We start from the raw sequence: 17,738 nt of genomic DNA on the forward strand, positions 1-17,738 counted from the left end.
AAAGTCTTGGCTTGTTCCTGGCTCTGTGTTCCATCTGCTTCTTTGGCATCTCAGATATTTGACTCCTGGTTTTGACCTTGCCGTGTGCCCTCAACTGCCCCTTCAGTACCTCCAGACACCAGATTCCAGTTTGCTCTGACTGTTTTGCTCACTGCCTAATCTTCTGGTACTCCAACCACCGTGATGCTCATCCATTGCCGACTCTCTACACTGCCAACTCATCGCTCCCAACAGCATTGACGGGAATTGCGATAAGGATAATTTTGAATACCACTGTCCCAAAATATATACACAATGTATTAGAAAAATGTATATTCATGTTTCTGTCTCCAGTTGGACACTCCTCAGTCACTCTATCTTCTTATTAAGTATTTTTATGGGAGTGTCTTTCATTGGTTTATTATTAATTTCCTTCCAAACATTATGCTGAGGCCATAACCACTAATGACTGATTGCAGTTTAACATGCATTAATTCTGATACAGGTTTCCATGCTGCCATTTACTGCTTGATGCCTCCAGCCCCAGGTATAATGAAAAGAACTAAACCTTAACACTTCACACGTTCCATTGGAAACCATATTCTTCCTTTGCTACTTTAATCCTCTTATTTCTCTTCTAGACATGGCCACCTATCGCTCTACAATCCACGTGTTCTTAGTGACTTCAGAACTAAATTACAAATCAGTCTAAATATTACAAACATAGCCATAGTTGAACATGCATTTATACATCGGGTCTCGAGTATATGTTGTTGAAAACACTTTCTTTTTGAACTGGAGTGGCCCCCCAAGAGGATTTGCTGAAGTCTGACCTCCAGGGACCCCACCCCCCCCCCCCCAGTTCCCAAGATCTCAGGTGTTTAAAAAAATATATGACGAAGTCTCGTTGAGCGACGAAACGCGTTGAGACGAGACGTGGTGACGTCATCGCAATCGGACTGGAGAGAGGTGCCTTGCAATTCCCTGCACCTGCAGCCGGCTGAATCCCTCGCTACTGGGGCTCTGCTACACGCACAAGGAAGTGCCTGTCAAGCACTGAGAGGAGCTGGGACGCTTGAGGCATTAGCTGTATGCTGCATCCATTTGATGTCCAGGTGCAATACCCCCACTGTGGATCTCTCCGTCCATGCTGTTTGACTCCAACAGAGATTTCTCTCCCACACATGTGGTTTTAAAGGATCCTGTAAGTGCATTTCCTTGGGATCATTGTTTTAATACATTTGCCATATTTTTTATACAGTGACGCGCTATGGAGTTTGCGCTTCTTTTTGTTTATATATATATATATATATATATTGAAAAAGCAATATGCCTGCCATGGTCTCCTGATGACATTGCAGATTTATTGAGACGGTGCATTCTTTTTTTACATGATGGATTGTTATTAGTTGGTAATTGTGTACTACAGTATAACATACAAACATCCTTTTCCTTTAGTTAAAATAATACGTATCATAAATGTGGGTGATCCCAAATACTAGATGGCGTTACACCTATCCAAAAACTGGAAAGGCCTATTTTAGTGCCTGGAAAGGAGTCACCCCAAGTGTATCTATGATCTGCATATGTCCTCGTGTTAACCTCGGCGGAGTTTAGAGAACAGGGCTGATTTAATAATGGCTCATTTGCATTTCATTTGCATCTCATTTTGACTAACAGTCATTAATATTCACATTATGCTTGTAACATAATGTTAAGCTAAGTTAACGTTATGTTACTGATTTAAGTGAATAGTCTTTAGCGTTAACGAGACAGTAACTAAGATTAGCGTCCCGGTAAATGCCCTAACGGAGCTTATTGAAACCCTTCTATGACTTAGGAGCCATCTTTAATTTGAAAAAAAATGATTTTTTTGTTTGCAAGCTACATTAAAGAGCACATCTATACTGTATTACACTCACTGTCATCTATCAGGGCACCCTTTATCTGGGTATAGGAGAATATATGCATCTTGCAGGATCAGTTTCAGCATGCCAATTCCAGAATTGTGTATACAGTACAGTATTCCCATGAGAATCACTGATGGGACATATATTCCCATTTTAGCAGCAAAAACAAAACAATTTAAACTGAATATGGTACAAAAAAAACCCTTAATATTGAGTTTTAGCTCAATTTACAGTATGTAAATAATGAAATGCAAGGGTATACCACCATATTTAATAATCAGATACTATAATTCAAATGATTACCTTGTGATTCATATAAATACCTATCAAGCTTAATCCTATTTTTTGCTCAGCACTGTTATAAAGCAGCTTCTTTTCTCATTTAGCGACACTGCATCTGCTTGGAACATGGCTGCAAAGGACACGGGAGAAGTCAACCATTTCATCATCCCTCAGTAATCTTTCTGAGAGACTTTCCCATATCAACATCTTTATTGCCCACGCAATCCCTTCCCAAGTGTATTTCACTCGGAAAATTCATGTTGATTTACACCACACAAAAATGTGTTAAATGTGATAGATTGCATGGAATCGCTGTGACCTTTTTAAAATACGTTCAAGTGAGACCCCTTTAATGAACGTGCAGCCTAATGACTATAAATATGATTATTCTGTCAGTCCTACGCTCCACCTTCTGAGCTTGGATATAACATCTCTTTTATACAGTAATATTCTACAGTTCAAAGACAATGTACTACAGGTGCGCCGACGAGTATGCTAAAGCTTGCCTTAAACTTGCCTTGGAAAATCTGGGGCTATCACCCACAAGACCCAGGTACATGCTGGGTACAGTACATGCTGGGTACAGTACATGCTGGGTACAGTACATGCCGGGTACATGCTGGGCACATGCTGGGTACATGATGGGTACATTTCAGTAACATTTCTGCAGAGACTAATGGCCCATCGTATTAACATAGCAGGGGTCCCTGGCAGTCCCATTCAGTTTGAATGGGACTGCCAGGGACCCCCACTGTTAATCCGATGGGCCATTAGTCCGTCTGCAGAAATGTCACTGAAATGTTGCAGCATGTACCCAGCATGTACCCAGCATGTACCCAGCATGTACCTGGGTCTTGTTGGTGATTGCCCCAGATTTATTTTAGAATACTCGTCAGCAATACAATAACATCCCATCCCTCAAAAAATGTTTGTAGACACTACATACATTTTCTTTTTATCTCACTGGGGTACAAAGGCAATGGCATACAATTGGTGCACACGTGATAAAAATGCACTGATTATAACCACATTACATTATTTCCTTTTAATTCATTTCTTGTGTTTTCAGAAACATGTCTTTATGATGTTAATATGAAAATACAGGAGAGAACTGACACTGTATGGAGCTCTGTACTGTACATATTTAAATAAGGCAGCTACTGTACTATTGATTCATGCTCCATTAAACTAGCCAACTGCCTTTTGTAATTTAAGGTGCATGGAAATAAAGTTGTAACAAGAAGACATTAGGTATTTTTACCAAAGTAGAATCTAAAAAAAGTATACAGCGCTGAGTGGGTTTTTAACAAGTTGGGTTACAATGGCAGTCTGTTACAGTTTGTTTAACTGTGGGTTTAGTACAAAGTTACAACATAACTTCAAGTATAGTAACCGTTTAAATCACTAATAGAAACAGTACAGCAATAAAAAGATGGGTCCTTACAAAGTAAAACAACTGCCCTTCCATTTGTGTTACATGAAACGCCAAGCCGCCTTCTATCAAACACAGGTTGAAAAACATTGCAATGGGGAATTAAAATGTGTGGGTTTACCCCCAAAAATAAACAAAAATTTTTTTTTGCTTGTGTTTCTGTTTCCTTTTATCTCTTGGGACTTCCTTTTCTGCACTGAAGCTAAATAATGTTCAAAAAATACCACACTCTTCTGCAATCAATGTGAGCAAAGAACTGAGAATAAAACTTCTCGGGTTTTATGCACGCTTCATCAGAGTGAAAATAAACTGGTAAGTGTCAAACAATTTTATCTGGCTTTATAGAGAACTTCTCACATCACGTCGGAGTTGTTGGGTTTTTTTTTTTATAGCGTGCAATGCAAAACCCCATTCTGGTGTCTCCAGGCACTGTTTGGATGTTTCACTTGCTCCCTTTCCCTTTATCCCTTAAATAATTCAGAGAAGAAGAAAAAAGAGGAAAGTTTTCTTCCAGACTGAAAGTCTAGGGAAGTGACATACTGCAGCTGAAAGTGAGTAAGTACTGGAAGGGCCTCGTGATGCGCCTGTACAGAGCAGTAGGGTGCAGGCTATAGCCGGGGTTCTCAACTCTGGTCCTCAAGACGCTACAACAGGTCAGGTTTTAAGGCTATCCCTGCTTCAGCACAGGTGGTGCAGTCAAAGACTGAGCCACTGATTAAGCCACCTGTGCTGAAGCAGGAATATCCTTAAAACCTGACCTGTTGTTGGAAGTTGAGAACCCCCTGGGATAGAGAACAGACTGGAGAACCAGACCCTTGCCAACAGATGTCTGCATATGAGTAGAGGGCTAGAGAGGCAGGGCCAGGCTTCAGAGGGACGTATCATCGTTTGGGGATGAGCTGAGTGGGATTCCATTTCCAGGTGGATGGAAACTACATGTATTATTACGTTACATTGACACAGAGACCCTTATTTGCACAGGAGCGCTACTGTATGTCATAATACACCTTTAAGCACTAAAATTCCCCTTATGGCCCATTCACTAGAATGGTGTTATTTGGAATAGCACCACTTAGTAAATATGGGCCCGAATCTCTGGAAAGAAACGAACAAAATAGGCAACGTTAAGGGGTTATTGCTCATTGCTAATTAAACATATGGTGAAGAATGACCCAGGTGAGCCAGACGGGAACATTTCCTTTTGCAGTGAGCAGTTTAACACCTGCCCTGTCAATAAAAGCTCATCCACGGTCCTGGGCACAGCACCTCTATAATAAAAAAAAGCATAGGCTTAGAAATTCAGGACATCAGTGATGTGTGCCCCGTCAGAGCACAGTAAGAAATACGGCAGCATATAGGATACCCATACAGGAGACGGCATATGAACTCATAACTTGGAAAAATACTGCAGGGGCAGAACCAAAGCTGCAGTAATCAGGGCTGGGTTACAAAGCAGGGTTTAAAATATCACAATTAATAAATGTGTTAATGTAGCCACCTCTGGGGACTAGTAATTAATGTGAGGGGTTAATGGCATTAATGTGTTAACCGGATGGGATCAGTCTCTGGTATTGCTCCTCCCCATCATGTGATGTAGGATGACTGTGCAGAAGTGATTGCCACTCCCTTGTATGTCTTGTGACCAGTGATGTCACCATAGGGAGATAGGAAGGTATGTACAGCTCCAACCAAGGTTCTAGAAACAGGTCCCTATGAGTTCTGCAGAGGGGCTCATTGTGAATCATGTAAATATGTTAAGTGTATAGATATGTATACTAAAAGTTCCATGTCCCTGTTTAATATTTTCAGTTAAATAAAGTGCCGTATACAGTTAGCACCTATAGTAATGGCCCAAGACTGTCCTCATGCTGGAAGAGGAGGGAGCATGTCCTTGGTAACAGTTCTCAGAGTAGTAACTCCGGAGCATAATCGGATCGGCCCAACGGGAAAGTCCCTACTGACGTCAGACACCGACTGTGAGAAGCAGAAGATTGACTGCTTCCCTTCTTGTCCCTCAGGTGGTGGTGTTGGGTGAGTAATTAACCACCTCTGGGTATACATATGGGCTTTTCACAGTGTTAATACAGGTATACTGTCTGATGAAAGGGCTTTTTGTGCCCTGAAACCTCACACTACAATTGTACCTGCTCTGCTTGTTACATATAGTTACATAGTTACATAGTTACATAGTAGATGTGGTTGAAAAAAGACATAGGTCCATCAAGTTCAACCTGTGCTAAATTTAGACAACAGATACATTATCCTATATCTATACTTAGTTATTGATTTACTTATTTACTTACTTATTGATATTACAGTTTTGATTTCTGTGTGCTTCCTTCTCAACTGCTATAATTTGTATATGGCCATGTATATAGTCAACTTGATTTTCTTTAGAGCCGGGCCAGGAGAGGAACATTTATACATCAGAATTTTCTGCATGACTGAAAACTCCGACGGAGAAATCTCGCAATGAACTACAGTATGTGATCAGGATGAACAAAAAAAAGGCAGTTTGTGCCTTGAGAATATTTGTTTTGGGAGTGAGAACAGGAAGTACGATCAATCTACAGGGGTATGCAACACAAGGGAAGGGGCCACGTCCACCCCCATGGATTTATGTGCTTAGTGTGTTATGATTTTATTTGGATGTTAATTGAAACAATGGATGTATTGTGTATTATGCTTTGTCTTGGAAATCAATCAAATTTGAAGTTACAAAATATATATATATAGATATATATTTATTTTAAAAATGGAGCCGGAGCCTTTACCCCTTCCCTACGGCAGTGAAATAGTTAAAAAGTACTCTTCCACTGTTTTTCACTGCTCTGCTGGCTTCTCTGGCAACAAAGGGGTTAAAAGTACCTTGTGATTGCTGTGGCTTTGCAATTCGTTTGCTAGCACCTTGGTAAGTGAAGGGGTTAAAAGTGTTTGCAAACATCTATGCACTTCCGCTTCCTCTGTGTACAGTACATGAGGCATTAGTCTGTGTGTACATGAGAACAGCAGTCTGTGTGTACATGACAACAGCAGTCTGTGTGTACATGACAACAGCAGTCTGTGTGTACATGACAACAGCAGTCTGTGTGTACATGACAACAGCAGTCTGTGTGTACATGACAACAGCAGTCTGTGTGTACATGATGCAGCAGTCCGTGTGTACATGAGAACAGCAGTCCGTGTGTACATGAGAACAGCAGTCCGTGTGTACATGAGAACAGCAGTCCGTGTGTACATGAGAACAACAGTCTGTGTGTACATGAGAGCAGCAGTCCGTGTGTACATGAGAGCAGCATTCCGTGTGTACATGAGAACAGCAGTCTGTGTGTGCATGAGAACAGCATTCCGTGGGTACATGAGAACAGCATTCCGTGTGTACATGAGAACAGCATTCCGTGTGTACATGAGAAAAGCAGTCTGTGTGTACATGAGAACAGCAGTGATTGTGTACATGAGAACAGCAGTCCGTGTATACATGAGAACAGCAGTCTTTGTGTACATGAGAACAGCATTCCGTGTGTACATGAGAACAGCTATCCATGTGTACATGAGAACAGCTATCCGTGTGTACATGAGGAATGTAGTCTGTGTGTACATGAGAACAGCTGTCCGTGTGTACATGAGAAATGTAGTCTGTGTGTACATGAGAATGCAACCCAAACCACAAACCTGAATCTCATCCTGGGAGTACCCATATAGCTCCACCCCTTCCCAAAATTGCCGACAATTTTCAATTTGGCGCAGTATCCGAAGAGGAGATTACACAAGCGCTCCTCAAATGAAAACTAAGCAGCCAATGTGGACATGACTTACTACAATCTAGGTTCCTAAGACTTGGTGCCCCAGCAATTGCCAAACCAATTGCTTCCATAGTCAACTCTATCCTGTCTGCAGGCCATATCCCTAAGACCTGGAAAACTGCTAGAGTTGTCCCAATCTTCAAAAGTGGGGACAAAAACACTGTCTCAAACTACAGGCCAATCTCACATCTCCCAATTCTATCCAAAGTCATGGAAAAATGCATCCACTCCCAATTAAGAGATTGCTATACCAACACAAATTTCCCTAGCCAATTCCAATCTCGCTTTCGCCCCAAACACTCCACCGTAACTACCCTGCTAAAAGTTTGCAATGAAATCCAGTGTGGAATGGAACGGGGACAACTCACTGGTGCAATATTCCTAGATTTTGAAAAGGCTTTTGATACTGTTGACCATGCTATCCTGCTTAACAAACTCCAGAAATCTGGAATAGGGAAGCATGCTTTAAACTGGTTTCAGTCCTACCCATCAGGTAGATCCCCACATGTGTCCATCTCAGGCTCTAACTCCAACCCCCTGGATATCACCTGTGGTGTCCCGCAAGGCTCTGTTCTGGGGCCCCTACTCTTCTCAGTGTTCATCAATGATCTTCCCACAGCTTGTAAGGAAGCCTCCATACACATGTATGCTGATGACACAATCTTATATGCACACAGCCATAACCTCTCCGACCTTCAACACATACTTCAGTCTGACTTATTGAGACTCAAAAACTGTATTTCCCAAAACAAACTGTTTTTAAACACTGACAAGACTGTAACAATGGTATTTGGGACAAAGACTACATTTTTATAGCTTCCAGCTTCCAGCGACTGAGCTCCAGAGAACAAACGCTAACACCACCCTAACTCACTGTCACTAGTTTTAAATACCTGGGCATATGGTTCGACTCCCACTTAACATTCGGAATGCACATTGATGCCCTGACATCCAAGACCTATGCCAAACTAGGGGTACTTTACAGGAACAAATCCTCCCTATGTCTGCTGGTCAGAAAGCGTATTGCACAGCAGATGCTAATGCCAATGATCGACTATGGTGTATCTAAATAATGATAGTGCATTCTCCTCTGCACACCCTTCCCTCCTCCTCTGCATGCCCTCCACTCCTCCTCTGCAAACCCTCCACTCCTCCTCTGCACACCCTCCACTCTTCCTCTCGCCTCCACTCCTCATCCGCACACCCTCCACTCCTCCTCTCTTGCACTCGGCCTCAATTTTTAAGCTCGCCCAATCTCTGCTGTGTTGCTCCACACTATCTGCACACTCTCAGTACTCCTCTCACCACTCTTACTGACTGCATCTCACACTAGGTCCCCGCTGCAGTCGGTGGCATGCACCTCACACCAGACCCTTACCTCCTCCCTTGCAGTCCCCGGCGACTCCTCGCTTCCTGGCTCACTTCATACTGTGACGCGTCAGCCGGCACTTGCAGAAACAGACAGACAACTAACAAGCACACACACAGACAAGTAACAAATAACAGTAGAGGTGGGCAAATTTTTCTGTGGATTTGGATTTGGATTTCCGCAAATCAGTGTCAAAAATGCTGATTAGTCTTTTCCGTTTTTTTATTTTTTTTATTACCAACAATCCAATCCACTGATTCCGCAATCCACTAGTGGATTTTGTATTACCTTTCATCTACTATATATTTCTGAAAGTGTCCTATGTGTCCGGGTCTGTATGTGTCTCCCTGTGCCCCTCCCCGTGTCCCTAGCGGCAATCTCATTGGACCTTGGGCCAGGCCAATGAGATTGCTCCCTTGGGCCGCCCGCCCCCGCACACCTCTCATTGGCCTGAGGCGGAGTGAAGGGCACACACACACACACACACACACACACACACACACACACACATCACTATACACACACACACACACACACACACACATCACTATACACACACACACACACATCACTATACACACACACACACACACACATCACTATACACACACACACACACACATCACTATACACACACACACACACACACACACACACATCACTATACACACACACACACACACACATCACTATACACACACACACACACACACACCACTATACACACATCACTATACACACACACACACACACACACACATCACTATACACACACACACACACACACACACACACACACATCACTATACACACACACACACACACACACACACACACACACACACACACACACACACACACACACACACACACACACACACACACACACACACACACACACACACACATCACTATACACACACACACACACACACACACACACACACATCACTATACACACACACACACACACACACACACATCACTATACACACACATATCACTATACACACACACACACATCACTATACACACACACACACATCACTATACACACACACACACACACACACACACACACACACACACACACACACACACATCACTACACACACACACATACACATCACTACACACACACACACACACACACACACATCACTACACACACACACACACACACACACATCACTATACACACACACACACACAAACACACACACACACACATCACTATACACACACACACACACACACACACACAAACACACACACACACACACACACACACATCACTATACACACACACACACATCACTATACACACACACACACATCACTATACACACACACAGACACACACACACACACACACACACACACACACACACACACACACACACACACACACACACACACACACACACACACACACACACACACACACACACACACACATCACTATACACACACACACACATCACTATACACACACACACACATCACTATACACACACACACACACACACATACACATACATCACTATACACACACACACACACACACATCACTATACACACACACACACACACACACAACCCCCACACACACACGGTGTTACATACATTAGCGGGGCTCACAGTGTTAGCAGCACATCTCCCGCTCTCTTCCCCAACGGTCCCGGAGGCTCCGCCTCTTCCTCCGCCTCTCCCTGTTTTCCGCGCTTTCACCCCCCCCCCCCTCCACGTGGGAGCTGCCGGACGGGTGAGGGAGCTGCCGGACGGGTGAGGGAGCGGCCTTCACCTCCCCTCACCCCCCTTCACCTTCCTTCACTCACTTCCCCTCCACCCCACCCCCGGCGCCGCTACAGTCAGTGGGGGAGCGGAGTGAGCGAGCGCGCGCCAGGGACACAGCGGGGGAGAGGCCACAACACGCTGCCTCCCGCCTCAGATCCACGTGGGAGCTGCCGGACGGGTGAGGGAACGGCCGGACGGGTGAGTGAGTTGCCTTCACCTCCCCTCACCCACCCCTCACTCCACTTCCCCTCCCTTCCACCTCCCCTCCACCTCCCCTCCCTCCACCCCCCCTCCACTTCACCTCCCCTCCACCCCCCCCTTAACCTCCCCTCCACCCCCCCTTCACCTCCCCTCCAACCCCCCCTTCACCTCCCCTCCACCCCCCCCTTCACCTCCCCTCCACCCCCCCTTCAACTCCCCTCCACCCCCCCTTCACCTTCCCTCCACCCCCCCCTTCACCTCCCCTCCACCCCTCCCCTTCACCTACCCTCCACCCCTCCCCTTCACCTCCCCTCCACCCCCCCCTTCACCTCCCGTCCACCCCCCCCCGCTTCACCTCCCCTCCACCCCCGGTTCACCTCCCCTCCACCCCCGCTTCACCTCCCCTCCACCCCTACCTTGACCTCCCCTCCACCCCCACCTTCACCCCCACCTTCACCCCCCCCCCCCTCCACCCCCACATTCACCGCCCCCTTCACCCCCACCTCCACCCCCACCCCTCTTCACCCCCACCTTCACTCCCCCTTTACAACCTCCCACCTCCCCACCACCTCCCCCCCCCTTCCCACCACCTCCCCCCTTCCCACCACCTCCCTCCCTTCCCACCACCTCCCCCCCTTCCCACCTTCCCACCACCTCCCCACCTTCCCACCACCTCCCCCCCTTACCACCACCTCCCCCCCTTACCACCCCCCCTTCACCTCCCCTCATCTACCCTCACCCCCCCTTCACCTCCTCCCTCCCCCCCAGCCCCCCACTTCCACCCTTCCCTCCTACCCCCTCCACCCCCCCCTTCACCTCCGCCCCGCCTTCACCTCCCCTCCGCCCCCCCTTCACCTCCCCTCCGCCCCCCCTTCATCTCCCCTCCGCCCCCCTTCACCTCCCCTCTGCCCCCCCTTCACCTCCCCTCCGCCCCCCCTTCACCTCCCCTCCGCCCCCCCTTCACCTCCCCTCCGCCCCCCCCTTCACCACCCCTCCGCCCCCCCTTCACCTCCCCTCCGCCCCTCTTTCACCTCCCCTCACCATCCCCCCCCTCACCACCCATCCTCCTCACCACCCATCCTCCTCACCTCCCCTCCGCCCCCCTTTCACTTCCCCTCACCACCCCCCACCACCCATCCTCCTCACCTCCCCTCCGCCCCCCTTTCACTTCCCCTCACCACCCCCCACCACCCCTCCGACCTCACCTCCCCTCCTTCAATGCCTTTCGTCCGCCCTCCTGCCTCTGCCTTTCGCCCACCCGCACTTCTGCCTTTCACCCGCCCACCGCTCACACCCCTGCGCCACACAGCCGCCGCACGCACTCAACAGACACCCGCCACTCGACACACACCCGCCGCCTCTCACCCACCCCACACACTCGACACACACCTGCCGCATCCTGCCCCTACGCAACAATATCACTGACCAGCTGTCACCCGCACTCGCCACACACCCGCCGCCTCACACCGTAGCAGGACCCCGACCCACAGCCAGCACTCACTACCCATGCGCCACCCGTACTGAACACCCACCTGCCGCCTCACACGCTCACACCCGCCGCCTCACACACCTCACATTTTCACATCACTTATGTCACCAAAATATACATTGTACTGTGGTGTGTTTACAATAAACCATTTTTATACAACATCGTATTACATTTTCTTCCATCTTTCTTTTCAACATTATTATCCAACCTTTACAACAAATACTCACCTATTGTTCCACAATTTATAAATAATACTACCTATTACGCATTTACATCCCGGGCAACGCCGGGTCTCTCAGCTAGTGGAAAATAAAAATACCACTTGTCAGCACAGTCACATGTCTCGGACAGATCTGCTTTTCCCCATTATCTCTTAGCATAAAATGCTTCCACTGCAGCCAGGGATTCTGGCTAATGACATGCACATGAGCATTCACAGTGAGTCACTTTTTGCTTCTAGTCCATTATAACATGGATCCCTATAAGGCTATGCCTTCTGTATTACACAGCTTTTATAAACACAGCCTGGGTTAAGGAGGTGCCTAGCCAGTAGCCCTAATCAGCTACCTTTTATGAAAATACTCATATTAAAGTTTTTCTTCATTTGGGTTCAGTGATACCCTGGTCAAAAAATGGAAACATTGTGCCAACTACTATAACTCATTCCCAACTCCTCTTGTCATTAAACAATCCTTTGCCAACACAGAGGGCTTTCATATATTAACACTAACCCACCCTCTGTGCATAATGATTAATAATGATTCAGTCATTTCCATTTGCTTGAATGGAAGTTACTGAATCCTTAACTGAGTTACCGATTTTTCACCATATTGGTTATGGGCATAAAAGATTCAACTAACCTTTGACAGCTCTTGATACATGCTGTATATAAAACATGTGCTGCAGTTAAAGGGCTACAGCTGTAGTCTGACTGTGTGTTCTCAGCACCAGGCCAAATCAAAGGGAACATTTGCTTGCTTTCTTGTATGAGAAATAACTACGACCTATTGTGCTCCACGGACACATTTTCCTGCGGTTCTGGAAAAACAGTTCTACAGTAGTTAAGATATGAACATTTTGTGATGTTTCCAGAACTACTGTGAGATCACAAATCCATAGAAGTTTAATGGGGGAAAAAAAATCGCAGCCGTTAGTGAATTCCCAATGCCGTGCTAGAATAATATTTAACGTTACAGCAGTGCTTCTCAATTAGTGGGGGTATAAGTCTAATCTGTTTTGGAAAAATGTGCATTTTATATCGCACAAAACAATCACTTACATTTAAACAGTCTGGCATGGAAATTAAGCAACACGATCAATAATATTAGCCATCTCTTAGTAATCCGAAAAGAAATGTAACAGATGCAAAAGACTGTCACTTTTTGGCAGTTAATGCAAATAAAGGAAATAAAGGAGTATGCTGCACACCACAATGAAAAAAATATACATACACTCTACCGGTGCTGCTGGTTCAAGGAGTACCTGTCAGAGTAATTCCTGGGCAATACTCATGAAAAGGAGGATCCAACACTCTACTGTTTTGATTATAATGCTAATGTATTTGTGCCACACAACTTTTCGACCTAAACTGTTGTGTGGCGCAAATAAATTAGCATTATAATCAAAACCGTAGAGCGTTGGATCCTTCCTTTCCTGACTTGTTGAAAGTTGGTATCAATAAAAAAAATGGATTTTCAAATGGAGCATGGGGGACCGTTACATTAATTATTTCGGTATGATCAAAGCATGGAGGACGCCCAAAGAGAGAACGGGACAGTTGTTCTCCGTAAGTTTTATGGGAGAACTTTAAATAGTGAGTGCAAGAGCTTTAACTAGTGAATTCAGTTGGCAAAGTGACCAATTAACATACAGAATAGATCATTTGGACGGCCTTGTGCTGTTGGATTGGACAATGGCAGTATATGTGGAAGAGACGCGTAAGGTTTTGAAAGCCTTGCACGATATGATCTAGTGCGAAAAACTATCATTTCATCCATGAAGAACTCTTTTGTTGGTTTGTTAAAAAGATATCACAACCTGTGGCACATGTACATTTTACAGAGAAATATTCTGGGGGGAAGAAATTTCAAAGAAAAAGTCTCAGAGACATTGTGCATTTGATAAAAATATCCTACATTATGTTCACAAATGTACTTTCCATTCTCCTTTTGTTGCGGTGACTCGTCGGGCAGAAACTGCTGTCAGTTTCCATCTCCTGCTCTAGGCTTCGGCAGAAGGAATTGTGCAGTACTTTCCATTTCCATTTGCTGTGCAGTGGTTTACACGTTCTGTTTTTTTTTTAATATATATATATATATCTTTTTGTTGCCTGGTTTCCCTGCTGCTTCTCCCCACTGCACTCATGTCATTTCTGTCTCTGTGCTTGCAGCGTTCAAAACAGCTATTGATTCGTGCTTATGTAACTTGCAAATTATTTCCCCAGTGCATGTTTCTGTCCACGGTATGGAGAACAAAAGTGGCAATCATGTCGTCCTCATTGCATGAGGTGGAAATAATGCCACAGCTTGTAATGAAGACAACTCCTTGTAGTTCTCATTAGAGTTGGAAGAGTGCTGCTGTAGACACTTCGCCTGTGTCTGAATGGGATTGGAACAGATGTGAGAAACAGACTATTTCTTTTAGCAAATACATTGGTGAAAATCACATGAGTTGGACGGTTCTATATTTCTGTGACAGAATTTGGGGTGAATCACTGAAAAAAATTCAAAAATATGTGAGTTGATCCCACATCTCTAATGAAAAGCTTGTCTTAGAGAGAAGTAGGAGTGACTCAGTGGTAACGTTGAAGCCTCTCTCGGGTAAATAACCGTATGTCCTTGTGCTTCAGGATCCAAGGTTACATTAACCAACAATGCTTCATGTAAGAAAGATATCTTACATAACAGCCCTCATCTTGCAACCACACAGACTGCTCCGCTGGCTAGCTATCAGCTGTGAGCCAAGAGCTACGAGTTCAGGAATCCCATTTCCTTCGATGGGATTCATGCATCTAGTTAGATGCTCTCACCAAACGGAGTACTTAAAGACGTGGTGAGACGCCGTGTTGTTTGTCTACAATCCCTCTGCACCGGACATTTTGCATATTTCCTGTAATATAACATTTTTTTGGCTGAGAGGATGATCAAAGACAGTAGGTCCAAGGTTACATTGTAACCTCCATGGGGATAAATTCTATGTACAGACCTTCATATTGTACTCTGTGAAAGCTATACAGAGATATAAAGAGGTGACCGTGTGATGGTACTCTGGCGTAGGGAGTACCACCACTCTTAATTATGAACCTACAGTATCGCTATTTTTTATTTGCAAATGCACAGTTCAAAGAATATGGGATTTATCCTTAAGACTCCCTCCTTTTCTGGTTTTAGAACAAGAATATGGCATTATTAAGGCCGCCCAACTTACCTCTTAGATTGTAAGCTCTTCAGGGAAGGGTCTACCTTTGCCTTATGTCATCCTACTGCCTTATGTTTACCTATTGTACTTCTCCCCGTTGTTTGTCATTTACCTTGCATTGTAATCTTGTACAGCGCTGCGTACATTGTTGGCGCTATATAAATAAAATGATACATGCCTGTCACGGGAGACCAGTGCTTTTGACACTTTTACCTTCCGGGTTCAATTTCACTAGGCAGAACAAGGTAGTGGAATAAAATGAGGGTTATTCTGGTGAGTCCCGCAGACACACAATGATACACAAAATACAGTAGAATACACAATTAACTGGGAGTCTGGGGGTAGGCTCTAGCCTGCACTAGGTGCATGTGGCCTGCTTCAGAAGGCTTACCCTGTCCGCACCACGTCCAGGAACTTCACAGTAACCTCCTCCGGGAGGATATCTGGCTATACCCACTAACCGCGAGCAAGGCAAAAGCTGGAACTTGGCCGCAAACTCAGAACTTGTCCTCAGCTAGGCAGGCTCCTCCAGAAACTCTGTGCTATTCAGAGGAATTCAGAGCAAAGCACTTTTGAAAAGCCCGCCCGTGCCTCACCGACCCAAGCTCCAAGAAGTCTGGTTCTCTGATCGGGCAGTCCCCTTACATAGACCTCGCTCTTCTATGTTCAACATGGAGAAGGGGCTGGCGACAAATCAGAGAACGGATTGTAGCTGTATCAGCCAATCAGAGCTGGGGGCTCGTCTGGCTGTACGCGTCAGAAGAGGAGGTGTGTCAGGATGCCGGCAAGCGGGAAAATGGAATTGGCATTGGGAATCATGCCTACCAGCAACGGATTCCCAATGCCAGACCCATTAAGCCCGCTGGTTAGACTCCACCGAGTCTGGAAGAACAAAGTGTCTCGTCTGTGGGGAGTCGTTCTTCCCATACCTGGTACTCCCCCCTTCCCCGCTCGCCAGACTTTCTAACACCTCTTGACTTGCCATCTCCTCTTTGATCCACGATCTCTATGGAGACATCCTGGTTACCTATCAGATTACTAGGACTGTCTATATAGAGATGAACACACAATTTAAAACTTAACTTTTTTTACTCTAACCTGGGCTTGAGACTGCGGGCAGTAAATAACATATTCTAAGGGGAAGGTATAAGGGGGGCAATATGCAGATGCGTACCCACAGACAAGACGCATTCTTCGGTTAAAATGGGGGGACAACCGGTAACTTTGCCCTCAACCTTGTACATATGTTTTAATCACATTTCAACCCAAATATCCACCCTTAAACTCCCGCTCCCGAAATCCCAGGTTTATTACATAACCGGAAAGTTTATAACACAACAGGGCAGGTTATAATACATACAGTGTCCCCAGTTTATGGTGCCTCTAACTACCGGTGACCCACGGTTTACAGGGGTAACCAGTCGGGCTTCACCTTTATTATGAAGACTGGCTACCCTGCCATCACAATGCATAGATACTAAACATTTGCACAATGAGATCAAAATAACTTTTCCCCAATATTTAACAGATTTAACATTTCTTAAATCCAAGGAAAATACAACTACTTTATTACACTATTAATATGTTGGATTAAATGGTGGTATACTTATTTTATATCACTTTTTTTTAACAGACTCACTAGAAACTATGTAAATATAAACATTGATTTTCACTTTTAGTTCTAGGGAGTTTATGATAAAAATAAATTGAGATATTTGTGGACTGAAATTAATTTTTGGTGATTTCAGCATACCAGCTTTCTGCATCTTCTTAAGGTACAAAAATAATGTGTTAAGTTCCCTTTTTTTAATTCCCTTTGGATATAGAAATCCACTATAATTATGTCACAAATGCAGAAATCGTAAACCAGGATCTTTATAGAAATGGTGATTTCTCCATAAAGATCCATGGAAATCCCTGCACAATAATCTATAAAATGTAAAGTACCTGTAGAGATTTGTTAGCAGAAGATACTTAAATAGCAGACTCAATAAATATCAGTACATATTCTAATACTTCTTTATCTCCTTCTCAGAGAATAAACAGCAGAATAGCAAGC

Source organism: Ascaphus truei, chromosome 1 (genome assembly GCF_040206685.1).
Source record: "Ascaphus truei isolate aAscTru1 chromosome 1, aAscTru1.hap1, whole genome shotgun sequence".
NCBI lineage: Eukaryota > Metazoa > Chordata > Amphibia > Anura > Ascaphidae > Ascaphus > Ascaphus truei.